Source organism: Petaurus breviceps, unplaced genomic scaffold (assembly GCF_028583685.1).
Source record: "Petaurus breviceps papuanus isolate PSGF00001 unplaced genomic scaffold, PetGlider_PUasm1.0 91133, whole genome shotgun sequence".
Lineage (NCBI taxonomy): Eukaryota > Metazoa > Chordata > Mammalia > Diprotodontia > Petauridae > Petaurus > Petaurus breviceps.
Genome location: NW_027187419.1, coordinates 70,442,622 through 70,458,928, shown reverse-complemented (window position 1 = coordinate 70,458,928; position 16,307 = coordinate 70,442,622). Strand labels below are relative to the sequence as shown.

The window sequence follows — 16,307 nt, the reverse complement described above, 5'->3', positions numbered from 1 at the left end:
CTCTCTCTCTCTCTCTCTCTCTTTCTCTCTCTCTCCTTCCCTCCCTCCCTCCCTCCCTCTCTCTCTTTCTCTTCCTTCCTCCCTTCCTCTCTCTCTCTCTCTTTCTCTTTCTATCTGTCTGTCTATCTATTCATTCATCCATTTCTTCATTTGCTTGTTCTTATTTTGTTGGTATCATCATTATTTCAAATGTATGTATATTTCTCTCATCCTTGCAGAACTCAACTCTTTTCAATTTTTGGAGTTCTTGTTCATCTTTTTATCATAAATCTTATCCATATAGCATGTCTGGAGCCAGTCAATCAGTCAAAAAGTATTTATTCCCATCTTGGGAGAACAAATGTGTCATGTGGATGGTCCATATGTTGCTTTTAGTTCCTATTGCATGACCAGTCCACTCTATATAAGTTAGTTCTATAAGTCCTCTAAAACTTATTTTATACTCAAATTGAGACATTGTTGGTAACTTGCTGAAAATTGCTTGTCCCTATAATATGTATTTCAATGAACTTTTTGGTTACTTTAAATTTTTGTTCTTCTGATATGATCTTTCAGGATTTATAGCCATATGAGTATTCCTAGGAGAATATGTGCAAAAGATGTGGTGATCATTAACATTCACTTACCCAAATGTGATCTATTTTGAAGTTTTCTTCCTATTGAATTCTGGGACCAACTCATTGTCTGTGGGCTGGCTGGTCTGTCTATATTATCATCTATCATTTCTGTCTATTATCTTTTTGCATATACACTGATGCCCAGAATTCTAGTCCATATATATATTGTTGTCTGAAATCTGCATTTTTCATGGTACAGTTGGAAGGAGTGGCTCAAGCATCAGAAATCCTGGATTCATATCTCAACTTTTATATTTATTACTTTGCAGCCTTGGGCAAGTCACTTAACCTCCTGGGATCTCATTTTTTTCATCCATAAAATGAGGAGAAGGGACTAGAAGATCAGTTATATATTAGTGATTCTAGCCTATGATCCTGTAAGATTTCTCTGGGTTACTCCCTGATAATTTCTGTTTCCATTGGTGGATTGATTTCCATTGGGGGTAGTTGCTACTTGTCCTCTAACCATGAAGGGTTAGAGTTTATAATATTATTCCTCATGAACCCCTATCAATGTGTTCACCATTGATTATTAGTTGGTAGACTCAAATAGTTTTCAGAAAAGGGTGTGCTCTCACCAAAGAAAGCACTGTACTCTACAAACGAAGTAGCACAAAGGAAACATGAGATGGGCAAATCTAGAGACTACTCTATCCCAAATTATCAAATGGACTATTTGCCCCTGACCTGTGGTACAGCCTGTTGAGTTCATATTGGATTGATCAGCCACAGTCAAACACACTGTTCCTTGACCCCAACATCATGATGTCATTGGTCCTCTTTGAGTATGAGGGGCAAATAACAACAGTAGGAGTAGTAGATACAAAATATTTCGCTAAAGGAGGAATACATTTTCTTTCTGCACACATAAGGGCCCTTGGAGATAGTAGGCTCAAACTTAGAGTATGGTGGTAGTGTGGCCCATGCACAGAAAACATCTAAAGCCAAAGTATAAACTCAGAACTCATGCTTACTAGAAGTCTTTTCTCTCCTTTTTATGGAGTCTTCATTAAATTTCCATTAGGTTTAGCTGTTTACTGGGCTTAAGGAATAGTGCCTTGGCATGTGCATTTCAGTGTTGCTGCTTGGTTACTTCCCAACCCCTGTAGCTACTTCTACTAACTCCAGGGGACTTTGCTACTGACTGTGGTCACTGAGGAGACCTCAGATAGGGTCTCATAATCTCTTGGACACCCAAGGTCACTTGAATATGGAGAACACAGAGGGAAGAAAAGAGGGAGAGGGAGGGAGAAAGAGAGAGAGAGAGAGAGAGAGAGAGAGAGAGAGAGAGAGAGAGAGAGAGAGAGAGAGAGAGAGAGAGAGAGAGAGAAAGAGAGAGATTACTACCCATTTAGTGGCATTGCTCTGGAGAAAAATTTCTTTTTCACATACTTTGTTTTTCCACTATGGATGTTTAAGCTAATCTTTTTTGTATCACTGTGTAGTTCACTGAAGAGATATTGGACTTTGGGGGACTCAATGCAATTAACATAATGTCACATAATGTCATTTATGAATAAAAACTTTTGGGGGGAAACCTCATCAGTACTAAGAAATTCTGTATTTGTGTCTGCTTTGAAAACCTTCTGTAGTACTGACAAATTCCTTAAATGACTACCTACACTAAACTTCTGTTCTAATGCCTAAGCATAACAATCATGTGTTTCTCGACTCTTAAAGTCATTGAAGCACTAGCACTGGCAGACCTTTAACAAAGTGGAAAGGTTTGGAGTACCAGCCTAGTACAGCCAAGTTTTGTCTGTTTTCTAAGGACAAGGCTGACTCATTTGGAGAGATCTATCATCAGAAGGTTGACTACCAGGGATGAATTTTTTGGACATGAAAAAATAATGAGACAAAAGCATGAAACAGCTATTCATCCTCTGTAATTCCCTTCAACTCTCCACAGTTGTGGTGGCACAGTAACTGAAAAGAAGGTAGAAAATACTAAAATACACAGCGCTTAGACACCTGAAATCATTTATTTAATACTTAGTGCTTTTAACATGCAATCTTGGCCCGGTAACTAAAGAGATAATATGCAAATGTATTGGCCAAACCACATCTACTTTGATAATTTTATAAATTAACCCAGAAGACACAAAGAAGTTGTGGAAAAGTAAAAGGTGGGTCTGAAGGTGCTATCTGTTGAGACAAATCCCTCTTAATTCTAGAGCCTCCCCTCTTTTAATTATTTCCTATTTATCCTGTAAATAGCTTATTTGTACATAACTGTTTAGTCATTTTCAGTTACGTTTGATTTTTCATGGTCCTTTTTGGGTCCTATGTGTCTATTCTCGGCATAGACACTAGAGTGGTTTGTCATTTACCTCTTTAGTTTATTTATAGATGAGGAAACTGAGTTAAATAGGGTTAAATGACTTGCCCAAGATCACAGAGGTAACAGCTAGGTGACTGTAATGCCATGACGAGCAGTTTCCAGAGGACTGCTACTGTGAACAACTTTTAGGATCCTGATTACACAGTATAGTGAACACTCCATTTATTCTATAACAAATCAAACCTAGACATTCGCAGTAAATCAAGGTATAGCATTCACAATGTTACAACTTATCATAGAAAATCACAATATAGTATTCTCAACAGCTTATCATTAAAATGGCCCCATAGTTTTCACCAAAGTGGTCACAATATTTAGAACAAAGAACAGTCATCTCAAAGTACAATAGTCAAAGTCTTCCACTCATGGGGGACACTTGAGTAACTCAATCAGTCACTTATTCAGCAATCATTACTTTCAGCAATCATGTAAGTATCATACACAAACCCTCCACCCCTAGGTCATTAGTAAACTACAATTTCATAATTACTCCATACCCAGGGAGAAGTCTTTTCATCTTGACTTGGGGCTGGTTCTCAGATTTCCTGGATCCCCTTCTATGATCCCAGATTCTACCTGGATTCACCAGACTGTCACCTGGGTTCAATGGCAGACAGCTCCCACTTCCTTGTCCAGCTCTCTGGGTAGGTCCTGCTCCACACTGAAGTTCACAGGGTCTGGTCCATGTCAGATCCTTCACAATTTCTGCTTCTGGGAATTCAAGGCTCAACCAGGCCACAAACAAAGTCTCAGCATCCTGGTCATGCTTTCTGTCTTGTTTCCTCAGTCTTCTCCTGGGCTCCTGGTTCCTGGGCTCCTCTGTCACTTGGGCTTCTGAGCTTCGTGATCCTGGCTCCTATTAAGAAGAAGCTCCACCACCACAAGTTCTCAGGTAATTCTGGCTCAGTTCTTCATTCTCTCTTCTGTAGCTGCTCTGCCACCAGATCCTGGTTCCAATTAATTCTTACTGTGCCTCTCTGGGGCTTTTCTTATATACACACAGCATTAGCTTCCTGTTTCAGCCAAGTCCTTCCTGTTATGTCAGCAACAGGAGACAGGAGTTCATACCTTCTGTTTCCCCAACAGAGACTTGATCAATTACTAAGTGCTAAGTAACTGCTACCTTTGCCAACACAAAGAGATCTTCAAATTCAAATTACATTATCATTACATTGACACAATGGATAGAATGCTGGGCCTGAAGTCAGGAAGACTCATCTTCCTGAGTTCATATCTGGTCTCACTTACTAGCTATGTCATGAAAAGTTGGACATAATTGAAATGATTGAACAACAATAAATATTTGTTTGCTTTGTGTCTCCCCTATTAGGTTGTGATCTCCTTGAAGGCAAGGACTATCTTTTGACTTTTTTTTTGTATTCCCAGTGCTTAGCACCATACCTGGTGCATAGTAGGTATTAATAAATGGACATTAATGAATAAATAGGAATTAATAAATGCCTGGCTTATTGCCTGGTTGACCAAAATAAAGGAATTACTAAGGTTGGAATCATTTAAAGACAACAAGAAATATCATTTTATGGGACATTTAATCTTCTTATCTTGTGATACTCATAATGAGAGTCAGCATGCTGCAGAAGACAGAACCACTGGAATCAATAAGATCAAGGTTCAAATGTCACTCCAGACCCTTACTAACTGTGATTCTGAGCAAGCTACAGATCCTCTGTTTCTCCATTTCCTCAGCTATAACTACTCAAGAAGTTAAGCTTGATCATCATTAAGGTCCCTTTGAGATCTAAATCTATGATCCAATGGTCAAATAAATGATACTTGTGTCAAGATCCACTAGAGAGAACAAAGGAGTAGATAAATTCTATGTAGATTTAACCAAAATCCTATATATTCCATCAATATATTTCTTTTTTTTTTTTAAAGCAATTGGGGTTAAGTAACTTGCTCAAGGTTACACAGCCAGTTATTATTTCTGGGTGTGGTGCTGAGTATCTGAGCCCGGATTTGATCCAGGTCATCCCGACACTGGAGCTGGAGCTCTTACTCGCTGAGCCACCTGGCTGCCCCCATCAATATATTTCTTGATTCTCAGAGACTTCAATGAGAAAGTGAATACATAGTGAGGAGAGGGAAGGAATCTAATTTGGATAATATAACTTGGGAATGGAGTTGGGAGTCTAGATCATCCACCAAATCTCCTTGACAAAGATCTGGGTCTTGGCATATGAGTTAAGGCCCCTTTTCCCTTTGTAGTGGGAACCTAGACATGAGCCAATTTCTGATATTCCCAAGGGAAACCTCCGGTATAAGCATTTGCCAAGGAATGTAATTATTTAGATGTTAACAGGGAAGTTAACTGATGAATTGTAAGAATAAGCCAGGATCACAAAAGTTCAGAATGAGCTGAGCCAATCAAAGAATTCTGGAGACAACAAAATGGGCATAAAAGAAAATTGTTGAAGGCAAGTACACAGTCAGAAATAGGATAGCATCACTGTTCAGAATTAATGAAATGATGGTATACAACAGAAAGAGTGATTGGTCTGTTTCAGTTTTTCCTACTAAGAACACTCTTCATACTGGGGAGGATATATCAAAATAACTGAGGGAATTGACACCTGACTTAAGTGACGGGATCACCACATTCAAATGAGCAATATGCCAGAGTACTGAAACATTGGCAGGAATGATTATTGAGTCACTGTTTGGTGACCTTTTAAGTGGTCTTGGAGAATACAAGAGACTATGATTGGAGATGAGCAATTTTTTTTCAATATTCCCAAAAAAAGGAAGAGAGAGGCATCTTCTATCAATCTAGTGATTTTAAAATTATTAGCAAAATTTGATTGGATCAAGATGAATGAAAAATAATTTATTAAACTCTTACTATATGTCAGTCACTGTATTGATTGCTGGGGATACAAATATAAGCAATCAATATAGTCACCACAGAGACCTGGTTCTGAGTAAGATAAAGTAAAAGCTCACCTACCAAAGCCCAAGACCTCAGAGAAACTACAAGATCCATTAAGAGGTAACATGGTCTGGAAATGTCTGAGAAAAATCTTATTAGCTAGGCAAACAAGCTAACTATTCCTCTGGGAGATTTAAAATAGCAGACAAATTTCATCAGTTACCTAGCCCACGGGGTCTAGTCTAGAAAGAAGACAATCTAGTGACAAAGGCTTTTCACGTAGGAAATAACAGAGGAAAGATGAAAAAGATTCTCTCTCTCTCTCTCTCTCTCTCTCTCTCTCTCTCTCTCTCTCTCTGTCTCTATGTCTTTGTCTCTGTCTTTGTCTCTCTGTCTCCCTCCATCTCCACCTCTCTCCTCCCCTTTTCTTTACACCCACACACACACACCCTTTGGATGAGACCTGAAAATTCAGAGCTACCTGGGTCAACAATTGAACTATACAAAAATCCATCTGGGAACTGGGTTACATCTGGGACCCTACAGAATGTGTTTAGTGCTTCCACACTACTGGTTGCTGAAACCTATTGCTTTAAATTCTTATTCTTGCACTGATGCCATATGAAAAATCCTCAATCACCATGATATCAGAAGAATTAATATGATAAATTACCCAAAGAAGACTAGTAAGATATATGAAGGGCATAAGTAATGAATCAATAAATAAGATAAATAAATTTATATATATATATATATATACATACATATATATATATATGTTAAGCACCTGCTGTATGCCAATCATTGTGCTAGGCTCTGAGGATACAAATCATAGAATTAAGTAGGTATAGACCCTCATCTCAGTCCATCACAAAGAACAATGCAGGGTCATACAACTAGTTAGAAGCTGTGTATAAACTACAAACTAGGGATCCTGGCTCCCAATCCAGTATATATTTGATGAAAGGGGTCAATCATGCTACCTGCTGGCTGCATGTGACCTACCTCACTCTTGAATAGAACCCAAACAAGATTAAAATATAACTGGGAAATACTTAAGAAAATAAATGAAATTACAATAATGGATAAATAACATTACATTTTTAAATTAAGTTAATATGTGGTCTGTAGGAGTCCTCAACTATGAGTAGTTTGCCTCTGTTTCTTTTTGAGTTTGACACTGCTACACCATGCGACCTCCCTAATTGACAAGATCTTCCATTCTTATCCTTTTGTAGCAGCAAGCACCCTAGCATGCCCAGGATGGCTGTTAGCACAGGTTCTTTGATCTGCTTTTCTAAAGGAAAGCAACTCGAAAATGATTAATAATCTTATGTTAATCAAACATATATCATTTACTTAGTTCAGGGGGAAAAGTCAGCACCTTTAACTTTAGAGAATACAAACAGAAGTTACAAGCAGACAAAAAAAAGTACAGACAGAGAAAAAACACATTTCAGCGGACCAACAGACAGGGCTTCTAGTTATCTGACCATCATGTACATAGTTACCAGAGAGAAGCACCAACATCTGGGTTTTCAAAGCTAGGGTGGGGTGGGGGGAGGCTCAATGGCTGCCCAGAGTCTCATCTGGCCAAATCACACAACTCTTCTTACATTGTGCTACACCTTTACAAAGTCCCCCTCTGAAACCTTGTACTGCAGAGATAACCCTATGCTCTATCTAGGCTGTGCTGGAAGGTGAATGAAAGCTCTGCCAGGTTTTATTACACTGGAATATCTTCAATGGTGTCCTTGTGACAGGTTTTATCCACTCTCTGAGTACCAGCCTAATTAGGTTCTCCATTTATTAGGGGATAAGAATTGGACATGTAATTTCCTTAGCATAGGGAATTCTCAGAATAGGAAATTTCCTTTGCCAATATAGGTATCTATATCCTTTTTGTGTGAGGTACCCCAAAGATTTTTCCAAACAAAGGCTCATGTCCTGAAAGCTCATCCAGTTGTGTAGAAATCATAGTTCCTGCACATTAAACACCTTTGCTGCTTCATGGATTGATGAGATTGAACAGACTTCCCTGATCAATTTTCCTTACACATTTAAGATTACTTGAAAGTTGAAACAGCAGAGATAACTTTGCTTAATGGCTCTCTGATTATCATTAAGAACAATACTATATAGTGCTTTAAGATATGTAAAGAATTTTGGATATATGTTATCTCCTTTGATCTTCATAGTAACTATGTAATAAGTGCTATTATCATCCCATTTTACAGATGAGGAAATTGAACGTGAGAGAGTGAGTTGACTACGGCCACATAGCTAATAAATGTTTGGGGCAGGATTTAAATTCAGGTCTTCCTAACTCTAAAGCCAACACTGTGTCTACGGCTGCCATATTGATATCAAATGAGACATAAAGCAAGTCCACATGTATTTTCCATGATCATTGAGTATATAAAAGATAGAGTCCAAAAAAGGACAGATTCCCTAAAGATAGTAAGGTCCTCCAAATATTCCTGTTTGTAGATGATACTTGCTGATAATATTAATACACGTAACATTGCATAGACTCCTAAAAAGACAAATAATTACTCGAAAGAGTTCGGTTTGACCATCACACAGGACAAAGTGAGTGGATAAAAAGTGACATATAGAAAGATAAATCATAGACCTGGTCCTCTAGTGCATGTATCTTAAATAGACCCTGCTAACAGACAGGGAGCTGGGTACAGAATTGAATGGGAGCAGACCAGAAACAGAAACTGTGAAATTCATTTATTGACACCAAATTTCCACCTGACATGAAGGCCTTTCAGTGACACAGCAGAATTGGCATGAAATACCAGCCTCCAAAAAATAAAAATAATTACAGAAACATCTAAAGCGCAACGCTAGGTATGCATGACTAGGTTGCTATATATACCAATGAAGAACCATATAGTACAAAAGGTATAAAGGATACAATGGAGAGATTTCTCCTTTTAGATTGTAAGCTCTTTGAGGGCAGAGATTATCTTTTGATTTTTCTTGTATTCCTAGTGCTTAGCATAGTGCTTGGCACATAGTAGATGCCTAACAAATATTGACTGACTGAGATGTGACAGGACTGGTCATATAGAGGGAGGAAGTAGACTGGTCATTAGAGACGGAAAAATAATGGGCTGTCAGTCTATGTCCTCCATTGGTATCCAAGCAATATTATGGGATGAAAAAAAAATTTCCTCTCTCTCATGGAGAATTTGGGAAGGGTCAAGGACAAGGATTACATAGGATGAAAGGTCATGGATGGGTTTCCATCTGTGCTGTTGGAAAGAGAACCCATGACAATGATACCACTGAGTCACTGAAATATTGACATATCCTTTCTCATTGCACGGTGGAAAGGTTGCTGTATTTAAAGTCAGAGATCCTGGATTGAGTAACTGCATGACCCTGGGCAAGGTCTCTTTATTTCTGAGATTTAATTTTCTCATCTGTGAAATGATGAGGTTAGGCCCTCTAAAATCCTTTCCTGTACTAAATCTATGACCTCATGACCAGATATGACATTCTTCAGTGATCCCTGCCACTGAGTGTAGAGAATACCACTGAGAAAAACCCAGGAGTTACCTGTAGTGTGAGGGCTTGCCAAGTCTTTTTCAGGGCTGCTCACCCACTTTTGGTGTCCACCTGCCAAGAAGCTGTAGCATACACAGCAGCCACATCCTAATTAGCCATCTTGGCACATGGGCTAAACTCTATTGAGGGTAGCCAACAAGCTTTAAACCCTTTGATGAATTAGGGCTATACCTACTTCAAGCACATGAAGACTTCTCTGGGTGGAATGGGTGGAAGAGAACAATTTATTTCAACAGCAATGAAGGTGGCTGAAGTGAGCATTTACATCTTGGTAAGGCATTGAAGATACATCACAGGTGGTCACCAGTCATCCTAACTTTTGTCTTAGCACTGGACTTCAAAGGCTCCAGAACAGAGCGTGAGGTTGACAGGGATTTGTGCAACTCTGCTTCACTTAAATCCCATTCATGTGCAAGTCGAGACATCAGTCAATTATGATGTCATTGACCTTCTTCAAAAATGAAGTATGAACAACAAAAACTATGTCAGAACAGGAAATCAAACCACACTGACAAATCAGCCCCTTTCTTCCCTTGAACTTTTTTGGGAAATATGTAAATACATGTAAATAAAGAGCTTTCTGGAAGCACTTGTGCAAATTTGGCTTTGTTGAATGTGAAACTACCAGGGGGAATTTAATTCCTTTTTCAAACATGCAAGTGTGTTTCAAAAATGGTTGGTGGTAGTGGGGAAGAAGATAATCTAATTGATCATTTTATACAGTGTTTCTAATTGATGCATTCTTTTAAATGATTTTAAGGAGGAAATAGCTTTTACTGTCCAATAATGAACTGATTTCCTGAGGCTCTGAAATGAGGTTATGCTGGGCACTGCATTCTGTTGCTAGGCAGCCCAGACAACAGTTGTCATGGATAATTTGCTTAAACATATTAAAATGGCTTTGGCTGAAGTGTTGAAATAGTTTGAAGTTGCTTCAGAGAGTGTTGGGTTTTGCTATTTTAATAAACTGGAGCTTTGAGTTTGGGATTAAGTTTACTGAAATCAAAATAGTTTGGGGCTTTGTGGAGGCGGGGATTTGAACAAAAAGTTCAATCTGATGAATAAAGTGGAGAGAGATTTCATATTTATTACATCTCTTCTGACTTCCTAACCTTGGCCTACTAGTGCCTTCTTGCTTTAGTCCTATTTTTTTTCTTTTCTATTCTTTCATTTCAGTCCAAATTCAGCTCTCAAGAAAAAAATTCCGAACATTATCTTTAAAAAAAAAATCCATTCTGGCAACAGCATCTTGATCATTTTGAAACGACTTTTGTCCATTCCCATAATACTTTTCTCCTAGGACAAAAGATCTTTTTGTCCCTTTAGATTGATGTATTTTAGTTACAAATGTCAGACTCTTAGTGGCAGTCTTAATTACTTGGAATATTAGACCTATAGCTCTTACCAATAAGGTTTCCCTTTCTTGAGGCTACCTTTTTTTTTTCTTAAAATACTGCTATTTTCTCAGTAGCAGCCTGAAGTTTCCAACAAGATTTTCAGAATTGTGGGGTCTCTTCAATAAAAATCCCTTCTTCTCAAATGCCTTTTCCCTGAATTCACAACTGAATATTTCATCTTAGTTTATAGTGTTCCTTTTAAAATTTCTTTGTGCCACAAAATGAACTCACCCTTTCTTAAATGGATATCCTTATCTTTTATCCATCATGAAACAACTATAAAATGTGCTCCACAAAATTACCTAGAGAAACATGATTCTGAAGTATCCAGGTTCACAATCTAAAATAGCAATAATAATTTCTACTTATGTGAAAGATGGAAGTGATTTGCAAACACATTATTTGATGCTCCCAAGTCTTGTGAGGTAAGTAACACAAGTATTATTATCTCCTTGAAGTGGTAAGGAAGCCAAGGTTTGGGGAGCTTCAAGAGTTTGCCCAAGATTACATAGCTAATGGGGCAGCTAGGTGGCATAATGAATAGAGCACCTGCCCTGGAGTCAGGAGGACCTGAGTTCAAATCCGGCCTCAGACACTTGACACACTTAATAGTTGTGTGACCTTGGGCAAGTCACTTAACCCTGATTTCCTGCCTTCGCCCTTCCAAAAACAAAATAAACAAACAAATATTATATAGCTAATAAGTGGCAGAGTTAGGATTTGAATCTGGGTCTCTTTCTTCCAAAGACTTGTTCCTTCCCTGGAGGGCTGTGAGTGCCACAGTTCATCGGTCAGACTTTAAATCGAAGACCACATTTGGAGATGAAGTGAGAGGGGAGACTGCAGAGATGAACATTTCTCTCATGAACAGATGTGTGACCTTGGTTGTAATTGAAGATGAAGCCAGTAGAGGAAGCCAGCCCTCTTGTTCATGGAGTCTAATACCATTTAGAATGGTTTGATGTATTTTAGATAGGAACAGAGATGGACCTAGCAGGGGTAATAGAGAATTTGCACAAAATGCTCTCAAATTTAGAGGTATCAAACACTTCCTTACTCCCTATAGGCACTGGGGGGTGGTGGTGGTGGTGGAAGACTGACTCCAGGGATCCCACAGTCAGTATTTGCCAGAGTAGGACTCAAATCCAGATCTTGACTTTGATGTCAATTTTCTTTCCACTGCTTTAACTTAAGTGATAACTTTGGGTGAGGATATCATTGAGACAAACCACCCCCTAACCCCTGGTTCTGTCAGGTATTCAAATACTGCTTTTATTGAACTCTGGAAAACCATGGAGGCATAACACAAACAGATGGGCATAGCCTGGTATTTGTACAGATCTTGCCAAGTCTGAATGCTGCCTTCCATTTCTCGTTTTCCTGTTCCCAGGTTAGATTGCATGCACCACTGAGGTTCAATTCGTTGAATATTATTGCCTCCAGACTGTTGTTCTAGTGGGTCAAGTGTTAGTCATAGTTCATACCAGTCTTAGATGGTGATGTTATTTGGAGTTCTTGGGTTTTGGCAGGAGCATAGCTCCCAGCTTGTCTTCTTGACAAATAGTACTGGGGCTCTGCAAGGAGAGAAGTCTGTCCAGACAAATGAATCGTTTCTAACAGTTCTTTTCTAGGATATTTAGGAGAGCTACAATATTTGACTAAAATAATGTTATTATGACTGTCTGGAATCAGTACTCCAAGTATTAGGCTAATTACACAATTATATAGCCTACATTGGAGCAATTTCTTTACCTTGTTTTTATTAAAATTGCTCCAAAAGTCCTGCTACTGAGGAGGGGACTCTGGGTCAGGCTCTGAGAGGGCAGCTTATCTTTCATCCAGGAAGTGTTTTTAAGAGAACCAGGAGTGGAAAGTGACCTTCCCCAAATCCTATACAATGCTAGTGGATGGTATTTCAGCACAGTTAGAAATAATGGGCATTGGGTGATATTTAGACTGAGTTATTTTCCATGCCTCTCTACACAGGACTGTGGGACCTTGGCCTACTGGGTCACAGGTTTAGAAGAAATTGTGTACCCAAATCTTGTTTGAAGTGCTATCAGCGAGGTGTAAGGTTACAAAGGCCTTCACTCACTGAGCAAGGCTTGAATTCACAATGTTTTTAGAAGGCCCTGAACCAACAAAGCTTGAACCTGCAACAGTCAGTAGCATGAAAGTTTGACTTTTAGGGTCAGAAATAAGTAGGTCTGAGACGGGAACCTTTCTGTATCGCCTTCTCTCTCTCCTGCCTGCCTGCGGCTTAACCCAGTGCAGCCCAGTCACTCTCAGCTAGGTGCAGCTCAGCTCAGCACAGCCCAGTGGATCTGGACCCAGTGCCGCCTCGAAGTGCATACCCAGTTCAGCCCAACCTCGCCCCGCCTCCTCTAGCCTGGAAACATGGCAAATGCTTTGGTTGGTACCTGGAATCTGGTTGATAGCAAGAACTTTGATGACTACATGAAGTCCACTAATGTTGGCTTTACCACAAAGTAGGTGGCCAGCATGACCAAGCGCACCACCATCATTCAGGTCAGTGGGGACACCATCACTGTCAAGACTCAGAGCACTTTCAAGAACATGGAGATATCTTCAAGTTGGGAGTAGAGTCTGATGGGACAACAGCTGATGAAAGGAAAGTCAAGTCTCTCATCACAGTGGATGGAGGCAAACTTGTCCATGTCCAGAAGTGGGACGGACAGGAGACCACAATCATTTGGGAGCTCCAGGATGGAAAGCTCATTCTGACACTAACCCATGGCAGTGTAGTCTGCATTAGGACCTGGGAGAAGGAAAAAGCTTGAAGTCAGCCCACCTGTTCATTGTCAACTCTGAATGGTATAAAAGTGAAAACTTCTCAGGTAACATTCCTGAAATTTGAACAGAATTGTAATAAAGTACCAAAGACTAGTAACATGGGCTGGGAATCTGGGACCCTTGCCTTACTTCCCTGGTCATAAGCTGAAGTTTTTGCTAAGCTTAGCTAAGCATAGGAGGGGAAGCACAGATCCTGCAAATTTAACCACAGGCCCAAATGTTCCAGACTTGTTTCCACTGACCACCATCTGACCTGTACAAATGTAAAATTGGAAATCCTGTTGTGGAACTCTGGGTAGGTCACCATGTCCTAAAGTTCCCATGATTCATAAAACATTGTCTACTTTCATATCTATATTGATATTGTTAAAACATTTGTTTTCTGCTTTCATATCTAAGTTGATACCAATGACATATTTTGTCTGTTTTCATGTCCATTAGACATATACCTTCTACTTTTTGATATTACTCACATTTCACCTGCAGCACCAGCAAATTTTTGCGGTTAAGATCATGCATTTCAGGAGCGGCCAGGTGGCGCAGTGAGTAAGAGCGCCAGCCCCAGAATCTGGACACCTGGGATTGAATCTGGGCTCAGATACTTAGCACCACACCCTGAAATAACTGGCTGTGTAACCTTGAGCAAGTTACTTAACCCCAATTGCTTAAAAAAAAAAGATCATGCATTTCAGTTCCTAATTAACGGGAACAGGACAGGACAAAGTAGGGGGAGAAGGGGTGGTCTTTTGGGTATATAACCAAGCTTTGCATTTTATATTTTGCCTTTCCTACTAGACTGCCTCTAAAGAGTATTGAGACTGCTCTTCTTGCAAGAAGAAATAATTAAATTCTACCTGTCTCTATTTGGAGATATCTCTGCTTATTTTATTTTGGGCAAGGGTTATTCTTGTCCCACATAACTCCTTCTTGCACTGAACTCAACACCAGATTGCCTCATTTCTGCAGCCCGTTCCCCTTCCCACCGCAGTGTTTTGTACCAATTGCCTCTGGTCAAGGAACCCTCCAGAAATGGAAGACACATGGTGTTGCCCTGGTCTTGGTTGAAGCCCATCATGTATTTTTTTGAAACTGCATCTGATGGTTGATCTCAAGCCAATGAAGCAGATTCCACAGTCAGTCACTCAAAAAAAAAAAAAACCCAAACAAATAAATAATGAAAGAAATAAGTAGGTCTGTGGATATACTCTTAACCATAATAGCAGGTACTCTGGTGCTGGGCATAGTTCTGAATTGGGATTGTATCTGCAAACTTGACTGTAAAGTTGTGCCAGACTTTGCACCCCTGAGTTGCATAATTGCCTCTCATTTATATTTTAAGTCCTGAAAGGTGGGCTGGGGGAGATTCTGGAAGGAGTGTCACTGCTTTGGCTTCAAACAAAGGGGCTGCTCAATGTGGGCTCAATTCTGAATGATCACAAGCAGTGGTCACTCCTGTAGTTAATTTATTGTGAAGTGGCATTTTCTTTGTTAAAGTCCTTTCTGGCTCAGCATTTTGGGTGAAAGGAGAAAGGAACTTTCCTAGCCAAGTACCAGAGATCAAGTAGGTCAAATAAGGCCCCTTAGGAAGGAATAAGAAGTTCCTGCTGGGGCAGGAAGGTGGTAAAGCAAGCAGGTTTATTCAGCACATAGTCATGAACACCTAGGGCATGGGCCTCCTTAGGGAGAAGACCAGCCATAGCTTCTCAGACCACAGGAATGCCTTTTGCCTTCCATCTCTTGCTGGGCACAGCATTTCCCCTAAGAGAGGCTGTCTAGGGCCTGACTGGGCATCTTCTATCTGTCTCAAAGCAATAATTTCCATCTGTGTCAACACAAGGAAACCTCCACATCCTGCTGCCAGGCCAACCTCACAAGTAAGATCTTGAAAACCTCAGCACAAAGAAGAACAACCTTCCTCTGACTTCAATGCTTATACCTCCTGCCGTGCCTTTCCTTTGAGAGGAGAGGAAGAGGAATGCTGGTGGGGAACAGGACTTCTTTCTCCTGTGGTGAAAGGTTTTTTTTTTCTGTTTTTTAAATTTATTTACTTTTAGTTTACAAGATTCAATTCCACAGTCTCTTGAGTTCCAAATTTTCTCCCCTTCCTTCTCCTCCCCCCTCCCCACCCCCATGGCAGCATGCAATCTGATATGGATTTTACACATACCTTTGCATTAAACATTAGTCAAGTTATAAAGAAGAGTTATAACCATTGGAGTAAACAACGAGAAAGAAGGAATAAAATACAAAAGAGAGAGCAAGTAGCTTGCTTCAATCTGCATTCAGACTGTAGTTTTTTCCTCTGGATGTGGATATCTCTTTCCATCATGAGCCTTTTGGAGCTGTCCTCTAACCTTGCATTATTAAGAGGAGCCCAGTCTATTAAAGTTAGTCAGTCATCACAGATAAGATGTGTCTGTAAGTGTGTACAAAGTTCTCCTGGTTCTACTCTCCTCACTCAGCAGCAGTTTATATAAGTCTCCCCAGGTTATTATGAAGTCTGTCTGCTCCTCATTTCTTATAGCACAATAATATTCCATTGCATTCATATACCACAACTTGTTTGCCATTGCCTAATCGATGGGCATCCCCTTGATTTCCAATTCTTTGCCTGTGGTGAAAGTTTTACTTCCATTACCAGTTGCACTCTTCTCCTGCCTAATCTC

At 39.7% G+C, this 16,307-nt stretch overlaps 1 pseudogene; it reads left to right on the top strand.

The window, feature by feature from the left end:
* Nucleotides 1-13,224: 13,224 nt before the first annotated feature.
* LOC138155044 (fatty acid-binding protein, heart-like) lies at nt 13,225-13,628 on the top strand (annotated as a pseudogene).
* Nucleotides 13,629-16,307: the final 2,679 nt, after the last annotated feature.